The sequence below is a fragment of the Bubalus kerabau genome, chromosome 1 (genome assembly GCF_029407905.1).
Source record: "Bubalus kerabau isolate K-KA32 ecotype Philippines breed swamp buffalo chromosome 1, PCC_UOA_SB_1v2, whole genome shotgun sequence".
NCBI lineage: Eukaryota > Metazoa > Chordata > Mammalia > Artiodactyla > Bovidae > Bubalus > Bubalus kerabau.
Genome location: NC_073624.1, coordinates 131,629,935 through 131,645,599, shown reverse-complemented (window position 1 = coordinate 131,645,599; position 15,665 = coordinate 131,629,935). Strand labels below are relative to the sequence as shown.

The 15,665-nt window shown below is 49.2% G+C and overlaps 1 protein-coding gene across 8 annotated transcripts in view; it reads left to right on the top strand.

Moving 5' to 3' along the window:
* Positions 1-133: 133 nt before the first annotated feature.
* Positions 134-15,665, top strand: part of GNG4 (G protein subunit gamma 4) — a 66,786-nt gene continuing 51,254 nt past the window's right edge. For all 8 annotated transcript variants that reach the window (XR_008717197.1, XR_008717195.1, XR_008717200.1 and 5 more), the window contains exons 1-2: positions 134-274; positions 611-1,469. The gene's annotated coding sequence lies outside the window, so the exon portion shown is untranslated. The remainder of the gene's footprint in view (positions 275-610; positions 1,470-15,665) is intronic.

Sequence of the window (15,665 nt, the reverse complement as noted above, 5' to 3'; positions counted from 1 at the left end):
GGTATTGTAAGAAATTCGAAAGATAAAATAAGTGAGGAATCTGAAAGTGTAGATATTGATTTCCCTTAAAATCGACTGATTAGAATTAATTGAGATGAGAGTTGGGATACTAAGGGAACGGAGGATTCAACCTTAGCCAGCTACCTGGGGAGTGGTGCCTCTGAGTCAAGGAAATACAGAAGAAATCGATTTGGGGTGGAAATAATGAGCCCAATTTTAGATTTGTTGAATTTTAAATACAGTACTCATATATCTTTCTCACTTTTTCAAAAAGGTCAGTGCAGTGGCTTTTTTGAGTCCTTTTACCATAGTTTAATTATGTGCCTTAAATGGGCATTTCCAAGCTGTGGGGAAAAAAAAATCTGTGTGATATGTTTGCTGGCCCCAGGTGGGCCTTCCTGACCTCTGCATTTGCGTCAGACACTTGGCGTCTTGGAAGGTGCATATTTGTCTAAGGCAAATGTCAAGTCAACCCTGATTCGCGATCTAAGAAACCGCGCGCCCTTTACCGCACGAAGGACGGTATTGGCCTTTTCCTACCAATCTTGCTAACACTGCTTGAAGTGTAACGTAGCTTTCCTATTCCAAAGGTTTTGTATTATTTTACCAGGAGTTGGAAAAATGGACGGCGCCTATACTGTTTCTCCCTAAAGGAAAAGGATGATAATAACAGAGAAGTTTAAAACATCTCCATCGCAAAACGCTTACAGTTCAGAAGGCATGAAGCATCGCCAAGGATTTCCCCGCGGAAACAGCTTCTGCTGTCTACGAACACTGGTCGCAGCCCAGGAGCACAGCTCGCGGCTCGTTCCCACTCCCAAAGCGCTAGGCTGGCGCGGTCGTCCCCTCGTTTCCGTTACTTAGCAACGTCCGGGTAAATGGAGACAATGCCCTGTGAATCTACACCGCCTTGTGTATTAAGCATTTCTCCTTTCACTGCCCCCATGGGGGTGGGGTGGGTATATTATGTATTCTTTAGTAATGGATGGCTACTGGCCGCGCCCAGCACGGTTGGTCCAGGAACTAACCCGCAAGCAAGGATGAAGACACCAAAGGCTCTGGTCCCCAAAGCCCGCGAGGACCACGGCCCTAAGACCCTGCCTTTACCCCTCATCTCCCTTCCCCCAGCCCCTGGGCGACGCGCGCTCCTAGTGGAGAGCGGGGCCAGACGAGGGGCGCGGGGTCGAGCCGCGGGCGCGCGGAGCTGAGCGCGGGGTCGGGAAGCGGGGCCGAGGGGCGAGCAGAGTGCGCGGAGCTCCGGTGCGGGAGCCCCGGTGACGCATCAGTGACGTCGACGGCGGCGGGCGGGATTTCCCGGCCCTTCCCAGGCGCCCGGCGAGACCCCGCCGTGGAGGGGGCGCGAAAAAATGTGGACGCGAGGAGGCCGGGGGCCGGGGGTCCGCGTTCTCCGGGGGCCGGGACTGGACGCGCTCACGGAACCCGGCCTGGGGTGCTGAGCAGACAGAGTGGTTGGTGTCCGAGTGACTGCACGCTCCAGCGGGGCCGGGGCTCGCCCCCTGCACGCCCGCCCGGCCTCACGTGGTCTTTCCCCCGCCCGGGCCGGGAGGCGCGGGGCGAGGCGGGGCCGATGACGCGGCGCGGAGACCCCGCGGGCGGAGGAGGGGCGGCGCGGGGCGCGTGTTTCCACCGCTAGCCGGTCAGTATCGAGGTGCGGGAGTCCCGGAGCGGAACCGGCGCCGGGCTTGAGGGGCGATGCCACTCGGTCTGGCCGTCCCCCGCGAGCACCTCCCCGGAGACAAAGCCCGCGCGTGAGCCGCGCCCTCGGCCCGGGTAAGTGGGCGCCCGCCGGCGGGTCGGTCGGGGCGTGTCGGTGGGGAAAGGATGGCACAGCCCCTTGCTCCTGTGAGCTCGGGACGAGCCGGAGACAAAAGGGAGACTCGGGCTGGACCGTCTCTGGAACTGGAGAGACGGGTCTGGTGCCTGCGTCGTCCTACAGCTGTCGGAGGAAGCTCGCGAAACGCACACCTGTGATAATCTTGGCCGCGCACTGCGAGCCTGGCCCTTGCGGCGCCGGCACAGGTGGGTACCAGCGGCCCGGCGGGGGCTCCTCAAATCCGGGACCCTCCGCAAAGCCCTTGGGAAACCCGAGCGCAGGTTTGGACAGACAACTCGAAACGTTGAAGGGGTCTCCTGGGGGTCGCGGTCGCCCCATTTGTCCGGCTTGAAGCAGGGTAAGCTCCTGGGGAGCCTGTTTCCGTAAGTAGGTCATGGCAGGGACGTCCCCCATTGAAGAAGTGGACGGGCTAGTAGTGGCGGAAGAGATGGAGTGGCTAGTTGGTCATTTTATTGGGGGGAAATTTCTTTGGGCCCGAAGAAGCCCTCTTGATTCCTCATCACCGGGACACCTGCTCTGGGAGCAGTTCCGGCGGCGTCAGTGGACCATGGGGGCCCCTTATGGCGTCTGTCCTCCAGTCTGGTGCTGAAACGGGCTGCGCTTGCCGCGCGCAAACTAGCAGCGTTGGGGAGGCTTTGGTTTACTGTTTTAAATTACCTTAGGAATAATAACAAAAGGATGGGATGGGGCAGCGGGTAGAGGTGTGACTGAAGAAGACTTCGTAATTTAAAAATAAGGAGGACTTGCTTATTTCTGTGTGTCTTGGGCTAGGATGCTCAGAAATGCAAAAATGTTAAAGTTTCATCAAGTGATAAAGTGGATCGTGGACACACGTTCTCCCACCCTCTCCCCAGCTCCCCACCGACACCGGTTTTCTTCTCTTTCTGTCGCCTCCCAGGACTGTAAAAGGCTGGCACGGGGCTGGCCGGTTCAGTCTGAGCGAAGGGCCTGCTGGGCTGCGCTGGTGTTTCCTATTAAAACGTGCCAGTCTTATCATCTGCTCATGAGCCCTCACGGGTGGTGCTGCCTTCTCATAGAAAATTCAGTGGCAGACACCTCAGAGAGGCAGGGAAGGGACTCGGGCTCTTTGGCTGGCTTCTTGATTCTTTGGGGAAATCTTTTTCCTGATTTTTGCATGGTGTGGGGGAAGGGAGGCACCCAGCTTCTGATCTGGCCCTGTTCCCTGCAGGAGGCTACTGTGGAAGCAACCGAGGTGATAAATGGAAAGCCTGTTTCAGTCCTGAGAAACAAGACAGGGTACATTGTAAACTGGCAATTATTTTTGAAGTGTGAGGTTGGCTCAGTTATCAGCTGTGATGAGACATGGATACCGCAGGTCGTTCATGTCAATACAAGGTTTATTGTGGTGCTTCCCTAGTTAATGAGTAGCCTCATGTTGAGGTTATTGGGCTGAAATGACTATTTAGGACAACCAGCTTCCTGTTTTCTCCACCCACACATGGCTCCAATCCTCAGCCTCTTTAACATCCAGTTGCTCAGGGGAAGCCTCTGGAAGATGTTTGGCCAGCTGAGAGAAAAAGCACTGCAAAAGGGCCATTCCCAGTAATGCCGTGATTGGCCGGATAATTGCCTTTCGCATATTTCATGCAAGGCAGTGGTGGAGAAACAAGGAAAAAGCTTTTCCTTAAATTCATTTTACAGTTTTTATGGCCCAAATGACAATCCTTGGTGCCCCCCAAATCTTACTACATTCTTTGAAATGGTGAGAACTGGACACTGTCCTCTTGTTCCCCGGGTTCCCAGGAAGCAAGTGCCTGACAGCTGTCTCTGGAGGATGAGTTTGGGCTTAGGAGTGACTGTGTATGATGTCTCTCTCTCTCTCACACACGCTGACTCACCACATAACTACTGCTTACTGAAGAACGAGGCCAAATGGCTGAGAAAAGACTGAAGTCTACTAGACAGATCATTTCATTTATTTATAGCCACATTTCACTGTCACAGTTTTCTTACCTTGTCTCATTTTTGTTCTAGTTGAAGAAGGGAGACTACCTTATAATGCATTATGTGCTAGTAGATTGCCCTTTTTTCTTAATGGAATTTCAAAATGTCTTTAAGATATTACCTGATTTGTTCTCAGAACACCTTTATGAGAATTTACTAGTATCTAACCTTGCACATTTTCTCCATTTTTAATTTTTTTCCACTCTAGGCATACTCAGACATCAAGAGGCTTAGTATTCAGGTAGAGAGATTGCTCAGTATTCTTAAACCAGAAACTGAAATTTAACTTCTTTCATACACCAAAAATACTACCAAAAAATCCTTTCAACAATAACCAGCAAAGGAATTTTGATTGGAAGTCAAGAGAAGCTGAATGAGTGTGAGAAAAGAAAAACAGTGATATAAATTATAGTATAGAAATTAGCGTAATGCCACTGCAAGTTCTTGGAGCTTCCCTGATAGCTAAGTGGTAAAGAATCTGCCTGCCAATACAGGATACTCAGGTTCAATCTCTGGGTCGGGAAGATCCCCTGGAGAAGGAAATGGCAACCCACTCCTGTATTCTTGCTTGGGAAATCCCGTGGACAGAGGAGCCTGGCAGGCTACAGTCCATGGGGTCTCAAAGAGTTAGTCATAACTTAGCAACTAAACAATAACAACTGAAAAGTTTTAAGTAGCTGGTTAAAGCCATATGAAGAATAAACCAAATATCTTTTTAAATGATCAAAAGTGAAGACGTGCAAATGAAGTTTGCATTTAGGGAAGAAAGTAGAAGCGAGAAGTACTGCTGGAAGAAAAGAAAATATTACACAGGAAAACAATGGGTCCTTAAAAAGAAATTATGCAACAAGCTAGCTGGAGCATTCCAAGTCACTTTAATTGTCCAGGAGCTTTTGTTAGGTCAGATGGCAGCTGGTGTGCAGTCTTCCTGGTGGAACTTGGCAAACCAAATGGCAAGTCCTGTGAGGTTGGGGGAGTGTGGGTGTGTTGACGATAAGATGCTTGAGGAATGGGCCCTGGGTGTCCAAGGAGAAGTGAGGAGTGTGGTCAAGCTAATCTAGGCCCAAAGCCTTGATTTTCCCAGGTGTCTGCAGGTCGCCAGTGCCCCAACCTGGGAGGACCAGATGGCAGAGGGAGCATGGGGCAGCCGGGTGGAGGAAAGACCAGGCTTCCTCTGGGCCCATTATGTGGATGATCTGATTTAATCCTCACAGCACACCCGCAAGGTTTCTCTTTTTTATTGTTGTTCAAGCCGTGTCTGACTCTTTGCCACCCCATGGACTGCAGCATGCCAGTCTTCCCTGTCCCTCACCATCTCCCGGAGTTTGCCCCAAGTTCATGTCCATTGAATCAGTGATGCCATCCAACCATCTCATCCTCTGTGTCCTCTTCTCCTTCTACCTTCAGTTTTTCCCAGCATCAGGGTCTTTTCCAGTGAGTCAGCTGTTCACATCAGGTGTCCAAAGTATTGGAGCTTGAGCTTCAGCATCAGTCCTTCCAATGAATTCAGGGTTGATTTCCTTTAGGATGGACTGGCTGGATCTCCTTGCTGTCCGAGGGACTCTCAAGAGTCTTCTCCAGCACCACAGTTTGAAAGCATCACTTCTTCGGGGCTCAGCATCTTTACGGTCCAGCTGTCACATCCGTACATGACTACTGGAGAGACCATAGCTTTGACTATATGGACCTCTGCCAACAAAGTGATGTCTTTGCTTTTTAATACACTATCTAGGTTTGTCTTCGGAGAAGGCAATGGCAAGCCACTCCAGTACTCTTGCCTAGAAAATCCCATGGACGGAGGAGCCTGGTAGGCTGCAGTCCATGGGGTCTCGAAGAGTCGGATACGACTGAGCGACTTCACTTTCACTTTTCACTTTCATGCATCAGAGAAGGAAATGGCAACCCACTCCAGTGTTCTTGCCTAGAGAATCCCAGGGACAGGGAAGCCTGGTGGGCTGCCGTCTATGGGATCGCACAGAGTTGGACACGACTGAAGCGACTTAGCAGCAGTAGCAGCAGGTTTGTCTTCTAATTTCAGGTTAAAGGTTTCTCTTTAGCCAAAACAACAGGAATGTGCCCTTAGTGTCCTTTTTATCCAGGAATATTCTGGCAGGCTTTTTGTGGGTGATGGTGACTTTTTAAACTAACCAAGGAAGTGCATATACCAATCTCTGTGGTGTACATGCACGCGTGTTCTCAGTCAGGTCAGACTCTTTGCAACTCTGTAACCTACCAGGCTCCTCTGTCCATGGAATTCTCCAGGCAAGAATACTGGAGTGGATTGCCATTTCCTTCTCCAGGAGATCTTTCTTCCAAAGGATTGATACTTTTGAACTGTGGTATTAGAGAAGACTCTTGGGAGTCCCATGGACTGCAAGATCAAACCAGTCAATCCTAAAGGAAATCAGTCCTGAATATTCATTGGAACGACTCAAGTTGAAGCTGCAATACTTTGGCCACCTGATGCAACGAACTGACTCATGAGGGAAAGATTGAGGACAAGAAGAGACAGGGATGACAGAGGATGAGATGGTTGGATGGCATCACCGACTCGATGGACATGAGTTTGAGCAATCTCTGGGAGTTAATGATGGACAGGGAAGCCTGATGTGCTGTGGTCCGTGGGGTCACAAAGAGTCAGAGATGACTGAGCGACTGAACTGAATGGGGCTTGTGCTGTGAAGCTGAAGAAGTAGATAGAAGAGACAGATGATAGAAGTAATGCTTCACACATCCCTCTGGGGCCCACGTTATTCTCTCTGCCCCATCAAAGGCAGCACAACGCAGAGCAATAGCCCTCAATCCAGTAACTGGCAGGAACCGTGCCTTCTGCACTTCTTGTTAGTCCCTGTGCCGCCTGCTGGCGTTTATGTCTAACTGTCAGTGGTGGGGCCTTGTCTTCAACCCCTCCCCAGGGTCACCACCAAAGGCAAAGGAGCAGGGCCATAGCAATAGGAAGAAGGAAAACATTTTAAATTGGTTCCAAAATTCTTATTACAACACCTTTACAGCCACAGCAAAAAGGCGTTAATGTGAAAAATAAATGTGCCCTCTGTAGCTCCCGAATTCAACTGTATTTACTTCTTCCAGTGTTTCATCACACACATATGTAAAATCAAGAGATTTTTGCCAAAGCAATATGTGAGTATAAAGATTCAAGTAGGAGAACTGGAATCAGAAAACAGGAAGCAAGGAAGAATGGGAGTATCGAGAAGGGTAGAAAGCAAGTAAGGAAGTTGCTGAGGGCAGTTTACTGGTAGGTTCTTTTCCATGATGGCCCCTCAGCCTCTGTGACTCAAGTCTGGACACTGTTGAGGGGCAAAGACTGGGGTGACAGACAGTGGGTGATGTCAGGACCCTCCCATCCTGGAGGGGCCCCCTTTTTATCTGTGGATCCCACTCAGTGGCCTCTACCCTCCCATCTTATCTGTATGAGGGTCCAGGCATACCCAAGAATTGGTGTCCTCTGGAGTGTTTTCCCAGGACGGCCATCTGTCCTGTTGCTCTGGAGTACCTGCTATGTATAACTTTTATGGAGATGTAGGAGAAGGGAAAAACTTTACATGCTATGTATACCTTTTATGGGAATGTAGGAGAGGGGAAAAACTTTTTCTCTTCCCTCTTAGGTTCTGTACCTGGGGCCTGCAAATTAAACTGATGACGGGTGAAAATAACAGGAAAATAGAGCTAGATTAACAGGGGGAAAGGTTTATCATGCATGTACACAGGCCCTTTGCAGGAAAGGAGAGAAACCCAAAGAATACACTTCAGAGCCTGTATACCCTTTTAACAAAGGGAGGTGAATTGTGGGAAAATGACAAAGTGGGTGAGGGTGGGGTTTGAGCTTCTAGGGGTGGTAAATTTTGGGTGGGTATATGTGTGGCAAAAGTTAATGACAGATAAGAGTTATTTTAGTGAGGTCTACTTGTGTAGGCCCATCTTGGTGATGTCTTTCTTCAGTAATACTGGTTGTTTTCCTTCTCCTGGGTGATGGGAGTGTGGAAACACCTTCACAAAAAGAAATTTATATCTTGGTTTTAGGTAGAAAGGGGGAGGCCAGAGAGTTCCTCCTGCATGCCGCTGCCTTTAGCTCAAAATAATCCTTATACCAAGGTGGCACCATCTGGGGATGGTATATTCTGATCCCAGGCTGCCCAGGTGGCTCAGTGATAAAGAATTCACCTGCCAATGCAGGAGACTTGGGTTCCATCCTTAGGCCAGGAAGATCCCTTGGAGGAGGGCATGGCAACACACTTCAGTATTCTTGCCTGGAGAATGCCATGGACAGAGGAGTCTGGTGGGCTACAGTCCATGGGGTCACAAAAGAGTCAGACACAACTGAGCGACTAAAGAACAATAACATTCTGATCTGCCTCAGAATTTCTAGCAGAACCTTTCCTAGCAAGATGCAGTGTAGCATCCTAAACCAGCATGACTAACCTCTCTTTGCTTTTAGTTTCTGTTCATCAGTCTTGGGAAAATTCTGTTTGCTCTGTGCCCCAGTTGATTGTACTTATAACCCAGGGGTTCCGGTGGTCGGTAGATGCTCATTTAGCCCCTGACACCTGTGGGGCCATGCGAACGAAGGAGGGTTGTGTCCTGGTTAAGGAGACAGATTACTGAAGTGTGTCCATGTATGTTTGATGTGGAAGCAAATGTTGCAGAGATGTAAAAACAGTCAGGCTTCCGGAGTTTTAATGGCTCTGTGGCCAGGAAAGGCTGATGGAACTTGAGTGGAGATTTCCAAAGCATTGAACCTCAAGGGAAATAATAGAGGGAAGCTGACAGTGACATCAGCCACCAGATTCTTTCTAGAACTAGGTGAGGTGCAGATACATAAACCGGCCTTCGTTAGCCTCCTGTATTTTCTTCTGCAGCTGAATTTTATCCAACAGGACAGGATCACCGGAGTCTTCTGCTGACTTGGACTTTGGGTTCCCGGGTGACCCTACCACCCCAGCCGTGTCTCTGAGGGGCTTCACCTCATCTCCCTTGCAGTTGGGGTTTGATGTTTCAGCTCCATTCTTCTCCACCTGGTTGGTCTTGTCGAGTTGTGCCTGTTTCTGGCTGTTTCCCACGGACCTTTCTGTGCTTCGTCCATCCACGTGCAGTGTGTGTGATCACAGCTGTGTCTCTACACCCTTAGACCTGTTAAGAGATCGGACAAAAGCACCGTGTGTCCTGTCCAGGCCCCACGTCCACTGTGCTCTCCTCGGGGTCACACTCCTCTGAACTCCCCAGCTTCTCTCCTTGTGCTGAAAGCTGTTTTAGTGAACAGTGTCTGAAATAAGTTGATTGTTGGCCTGGACCCAGACACATTTTCTTGGTCAGGGGATTTGTCCCCATGGAGTCTGCCGATCCTCACTGTGACCAGCCTTCCCAGGGAGGCCGGCCTTTCTCTGCTTTTCCTGAGCTTTACGGCTGAAAACTACATTCATCCAGATTGCTGGACGCCAGGAAAGGACTTTCACAATGCATATATTTTGCTGAAAGTGGTAGATGTGTGGCTGATAGACTGTATGTAAACCATACATTTTTTTTTTCCACTGGAGGGAACTCTTTAAAAATGTGGCCTTTTTCTTCAGATTATAGTTTATGTTTTATTGAAGCATAGTTGATTTGCAATATTGTGTCAATTTCTGCTGTGCAGCAAAGTGACTCAGTTGTACATATATGTATATATATATATTCTTTTCATATTCTTTTCCATTATAGTTTTTCTTAGGATATTGAATATAGTTCCCTGTGCTACACAGTAAGACCTTGTTCATAAATCATACACTTTCAAGACGTTCATTTACTGAGGACTTCCCTAGTGGTCCAGTGGCTACAACTCCACACTCCCAATGCAGTGGGCCTGGGGTTCGATCCCTGGTCAGGAAACTAGATCCCACACGCCACAACTAAAGATAATGCGTGCCACAACTAAGACCGGTACAGCCAAATAAATAGACAAATACTTTTTTAAAAAAAAGATGTTCATTTACTGAATGTGTGACAAGCAGTTGAGTTCATGCACTAGGTATTCTGGGCACTAGCAATTTAAAGATGAATAAGACATAGTCATGCCCTTCAAAGAACTCATAATCTAGAGGGAAATACGTGTGTGTAAACAGCTCACCCACCCCAGGTTAACACTCTGACAGCCACATTTAAAGTGCTGTGGGAGCAGTGAAGCTGGGAGCATCGCTTCTCCCAGGGAGTGGCGGGCGCAGCAAAAACCTGACAGCAAGCTTAGCTCTTAAACTGGCCCTGGAAAGCTGAGTCACAGTTTTCAATCCAGACAAAGGAGAAGGGGCTTTCTAAGCAAGTGGGGCCAGGCTGTGTGAAGGCTCAGAGTCAGGAAAGTGCAGCAAGGAGCGGGGAGCAGGCAGAGCAGAGCCAGGGGATGAAGACTCATGAGTGGCAGGTGGAAGTGTGTTCTCTGGAGGAGCGCGCCCCAGGGCAGGTGTTCAGCAGATGCAGGATTGAGCAGGGCCCAGCCGTGGTGCTCTGTGCCTGCTGTGAGGAGTGAGTAGGAGATGGAGGGTGGGGAGAGCTGCCCTCCAGGGGAGCAGAAGTCGGGCTGCAGATGGAACCACAGCCGCTGGTACCCAGGTGGTAACAGGTGGTGGGTGAGAGTGCCCACCTGGAGGGTACAAGGGAAACCAAGTAGTCAGGCTTCAGAGAACAGATGCAAAGTTTGGGACAAAACAAAAGTGATTCTATAGAATACATGCTGTTTCTACTGCAAGTTCTCTTGTCCCTTAGAAGGGACCCACCCCGCTGCCCAGCAGTCCCTGAGCCTGCTCAGCCCGCCCCTCTTCGAAGCCACAGCAAACCACCACCACCCCGCTTCCCTGGATGACTCATTCTCGCTGCTGGTGGGGCAGTTGCAGCCCTGCTCCTTGTTTACGATTCCTTGGTCCCCCTGATGTGGCGGGTTTGATCCGAGGCTGCTCACGCCACCTCTCACCACTCGCTGACGTCGGGGATGACGGTTTATTAGCCTTCAATGAGAACGTGTCTCTCCCCAAGGGTGAGTCTCTGTTTTCTGTTTTTCCAGAACCTCCTGATCACCCTCTATTCACCCCCAAGCTCTGGTGGCCCCTGGCCAGGCTTCACGGTAACCATGGCAACTCACCTAAGCCGCCCACAGATTGGCCCAGGGCCCGGGTCCAGCCTGGGCTCCCTCTGGTTTTCATTGTGAAACGTGCCCCTAGTGGGGCTTCTCTCTCTCTCTCTCTCTTTTTCACAGTCCTCACTCTATCTGTTCTGCTGATTTTTCCTCACTGCACGTTCCAAGTGTGAGGAATGCAGAGCAAGCGTGAGGAATGCAGAGTGGAATAGGCAGGCAGTGGAGGGGAGAGTCAACAGTTGGGGCTCCTGGACTCTACAGCACAGGCTTAGTAATTGGTGGCACACAGGCTTAGTTGCTCTGTGGCATGTGGGATCTTCCCAGATCAGGGATCAAACCCATGTCTCCTGCATTGGCAGGTGGATTCTTTACCACGGAGCCACCAGAGAAGCTCCCAGGATTGTCTTTTGAGTTTTACAAACCTCTGATGGTCTCTGTGGGTCCTTCTTCCTTGTGTCTGATCACCCCCAGCTTGCTCAAGCATCCTGGGGGCCCGTTTCCCAGGCTGATCTCTCCCACTTCCCCCACCCCACCCCCGGAGCCAGGAGATGTAACTCCCAGCAAACACCACCTGCAGGAGCTCAGGTTTTCTGGAAACTCTAGGATGCCTGCATGCATCAGTTTCACGAGATAGCCTCCTCGATGGGGAAATCAGCTACTCGCCCTGAAGACCTGCTCCCACACAGTGCATACTTGACCTTAGAACACAGACATGTCCTCCCAACTCCCTTCCCACAGCAAGCAGCACCCCATGGCCCTGAGCACCCTGCAGGTGGCACCCTTGTTTGCTCTGGAGTCAGGAAGCACCCTTGGTTGTTGATGAGACATGCGAAGGTTGCTGCATGTCTGGTCTCCCAGTGCGACGAGGAAGGTCTGCTTCTCAGTGCTGACCGCTCTCCTTACACACACCCCCCAGGCCCCTGGGTTGTCTTGTCCTGCTCACCTCCTCTCTCTCAACACAGGGGTCCAGAGACAGGTCAGTCCCAGCCTTCCTCTGCTCCCTTTCTAGGTGCCTTTGGGGTCCTCGCATAGATGAGAGGGGCTTCCCAGGCAGTGCAACGATAATCAATCTGCCTGTCAATGCAGGAGACCAGGGTTTGCTCTCTAGGTCAGGAAGATCCCCTGGAGTAGGAAATGGCAACCCACTTCAGTATTCTTGTTGGAGAGTCCATGGACACAGGAGCCTGATGGACTACAGTCCATGGGGTCACAAGAGTCAGACATGATGGAAGGACTGAGCACATAGATGAGAGACTCCCTTGTACAGTTCAAACGTTTGGTACCCAAAACTCTTTTCTGAGCAGGGCTTTCAGAATCTACTTTCAAGTGAAAAGTAAAACACCTCTCTTTTCTTCTCGCTTTAATAATCCTAGCTCCCGAGCAGGCATTGTGGATGCCTCTGGCCGACTGAGAAGGGTTAAGTACAGGGAAGCAGAATCACTGCAGATGGTGACTAGCAGCCATGAAATTAAAAGACGCTTGCTTCTTGGAAGATAAGGCTATGACCAACCTAGACAGCATATTAAAAACCAAAGATGTTAGTTTACCGACAAGGTCTGTCTAGTCAAAGCTATGGTTTTTCCACAAGTCATGTATGGATGTGAGAGTTGGACTATAAAGAAAGCTGAGCTCCAAAGAACTGATGCTTTTGAACTGTGGTGTTGGAGAAGACTCTTGAGAGTCCCTTGGACAGCAAGGAGATCCAACCAGTCAATCCTAAAGGAAATCAGCCCTGAATATTCATTGGAAGGACTGATGCTGAAGCTCCAGTACTTTGGCCACCTGATGCGAAGAACTGACACATTGGAAAAGACCCTGATGCTGGGAAAGATTGAAGGCAGGAGGAAAAGTGGACGATAGAGGATGAGATGGTTGGATGGCATCACTGACTCAATGGACGTGAGTTTGAGCAAGCTCAAGAGTTGGTGATGGACAGGGAAGCCTGGCATGCTGCGGTCCATGGGGTTGCAAAGAGTCAGACATAGCTGAACAACTGAACTGAACAGGGAAGCATGGAAATAAAGCACAGACGAAGTGTCAGAATATTCTCCTTCTACACCCTAGTCTGGACTTGCCTGTTTAGGGAAAGGAAGGACCCTCAGGGTCCCTGAGATGGAAGTGAAAGGAAAGATCCCTAGCTATTACCCGAGCAGTGTAGTGAGGCCAGATAATCAACCACTGACTGGCTGGTTAAAGGAAGTTAAGGGACTTAAGTTACCATCCCTCTGCCAGCCTGCAGCTTCCTCAGGGTGGTACCTAGAATTACTGCAAGAGTTCTCTAAATTCGCATCTCCACCAGGAATCCTGTAGACTGAACACAGGATGCTGTGCTTTTGAATTGTTGCTGTTGTGTCCGACTCTTTGCAACCTGATGGACTACAGCATGCCAGGCTTCCCTGTCCTTCACTGTCTCCCAGAGTTTGCTCAAACTCATTTTCATTGAATCAATGATGCCATCCAACCATCTCATCCTTCGCCCCGTTCTCTTCCTGTCCTCAATCTTCTCCAGCATCAGAGTTTTTCCAGTGAGTCAACTCTTTGCTTCAGGTAGCCAAAGTATTGGAGCTTCAGCATCAGTTCTTCCAATGAATGATCAGGGTTAATTCCTTTAGGATTGACTGGTTTGATCTCCTTGCAGTTTAAGAACTCTCAAGAATCTTCTCTAGCACCACAGTTTGAAACCATCAATTCTTTGGCACTCTGCCTTCTTTATGGTCCGACTCTCACATCTGTATATGACTACTGGAAAAATCATAGGTTTGTCTATATGGACGTGATGTCTCTACTTTTTAATGTTCTGTCTAGGTTTGTCATAGCTTTTCTTCCAAGGAGCAAGCATCTTTTAATTTCATGGCTGCAGTCACCATCCACAGTGATTTTGGAACTCAAGAATGTAGAATCTGTCACTGTTTCCACTTTTTCTCTATTTATTTGCTGTGAGGTGATGGGACCAGATGCCATGACCTTAGTTCTTGAATGTTGAGTTTTAAGCCAGCTTTTCACTCTCCTCCTTCATTCTCATCAAGAGGCTCCTTAGTTCCTCTTTGATTTGTGCCATTAGAATATTATCTGCATATATGAGATAGTTGATATTTCCCCCAGCAGTCTTGTTTCCAGCTTGTGATTGATCCAGCCCGGCATTTCACATGATGTACTCTGCATGTAAGTTAAATAAGCAGGGTAACAATATACAGCCTTGATGTACTCCTTCCCCAATTTTGAACCAGTCTCTTGTTCCACGTCTGGTTTTAACTGTTGCTTCTTGACTTGCATATAGATTTCTCAGGAGTCTGGTAAAGTGGTTTGGTATTCCCATCTCTAAGAATTTTCCGGAGTTTGTTGTGATCCACACAAAAGCTTTAGCATAGTCTGTGAAGCAGAAATAGACATTTTTCTGGAATTCCTTTGCTTTTTCTATGACCCAATGTATGTTGGCAATTTGATCTCTGGTTCTGCCTTTTCTAAATCCAGCTTGAACATCTGGAAGTTCTCAGTCCACCTACTGTCAAAGCCTAACTTGAAGTATTTTTGGCATTGCTTTTCTTTGAGATTAGAATGAAAACTGACCTTTCCAGTCCTGTGGTCACTGCTGAGTTTTCCAAATTGTCTGGCATATTGAGTGCAACACTTTAACAGCAGCATCTTATAGGATTTGAAATAGCTCAGCTGGAATTCCATCACCTCCGCTAGCTTTGTTCATAGTGATGCTTCCTGCACAGTGATAAGGTAACAATGAATCTCAGTCTATTACTGAGTTCTTTAGATCATTTTATATCTCCTGAGTCAGTGGTTATCAAAAGTACTGACATAAAGGGGACTTCCCTGGTGGTCCAGGGAGACTCTGCACTCCCAGTACAGGAGGCCTCGGTCAGGGAACTAGACCTGGCATGCTGCCACTGAAGAGCCCGCCTGCCACAACTAAGACCTTATGCAGCCAAGTATATAAATGAATAAGTACTGCCATAAAGGAAACTGCATTTTTCATTACAGTATTGTTTTGGAAGGTACCCATATGCTTAAACTACTGAAACCATGGTTTGTGAAATCCCTTCCATTTCTAACACTCTGGTTCGTTACCAATGTCTTCTTAAGGTAAACGTTCTAAATATGCAGGAATTCCCTGGTGGCTCAGACAGTTAAGAATCTCCCTGCAGTGCAGGAGACCGGGTTCTATCCCTGGGTAGGGAAGATCCCTGCAGAAGAGAACAGCTGCCGACTCTGGTTTTCTTACCTGGCGAGTCCCGTGGAGAAATATCTTTGCTGTCGGCGTTTTCCTCATTGCTTTCCTGCATCAGCCGCTGGCCTCAGAGCAGGAAGACTCTCTAAGCAGCTTTCCTTTCTTCCACAGGCAGTGAGTGCAGACCCTCAGGGGAGGGGTCTTCCCCAGGTAGGTGTAGAGGGCAGTTCTGAACCTGGCTGTCGGTCCCTCACCCTCCCTGGCCAAGTGGGAACTAGTTAGCGATCAGTGGGGTGAACTTCGCCATCACACAGGGGCCCCACCTCCCCAGCCCTCTCTGCTCTGGAGTCTCCTCCCATCCCCAGGTGAGCCTTTGTTTGAGCAGAGCTTCATTTTATCTGCTTATCAGATTAGGATACTGGTTTTGTTTTAAACTTTTTATTCTGTACTGGGGCTTGCCAGGTGGTACTAGTGATAAAGAACCCGCCTGCCAGTGCAGGAGACGTAAGAGACGTGGGTTCTATCCCTGGGTCAGGAAGATCTCCTGAAAA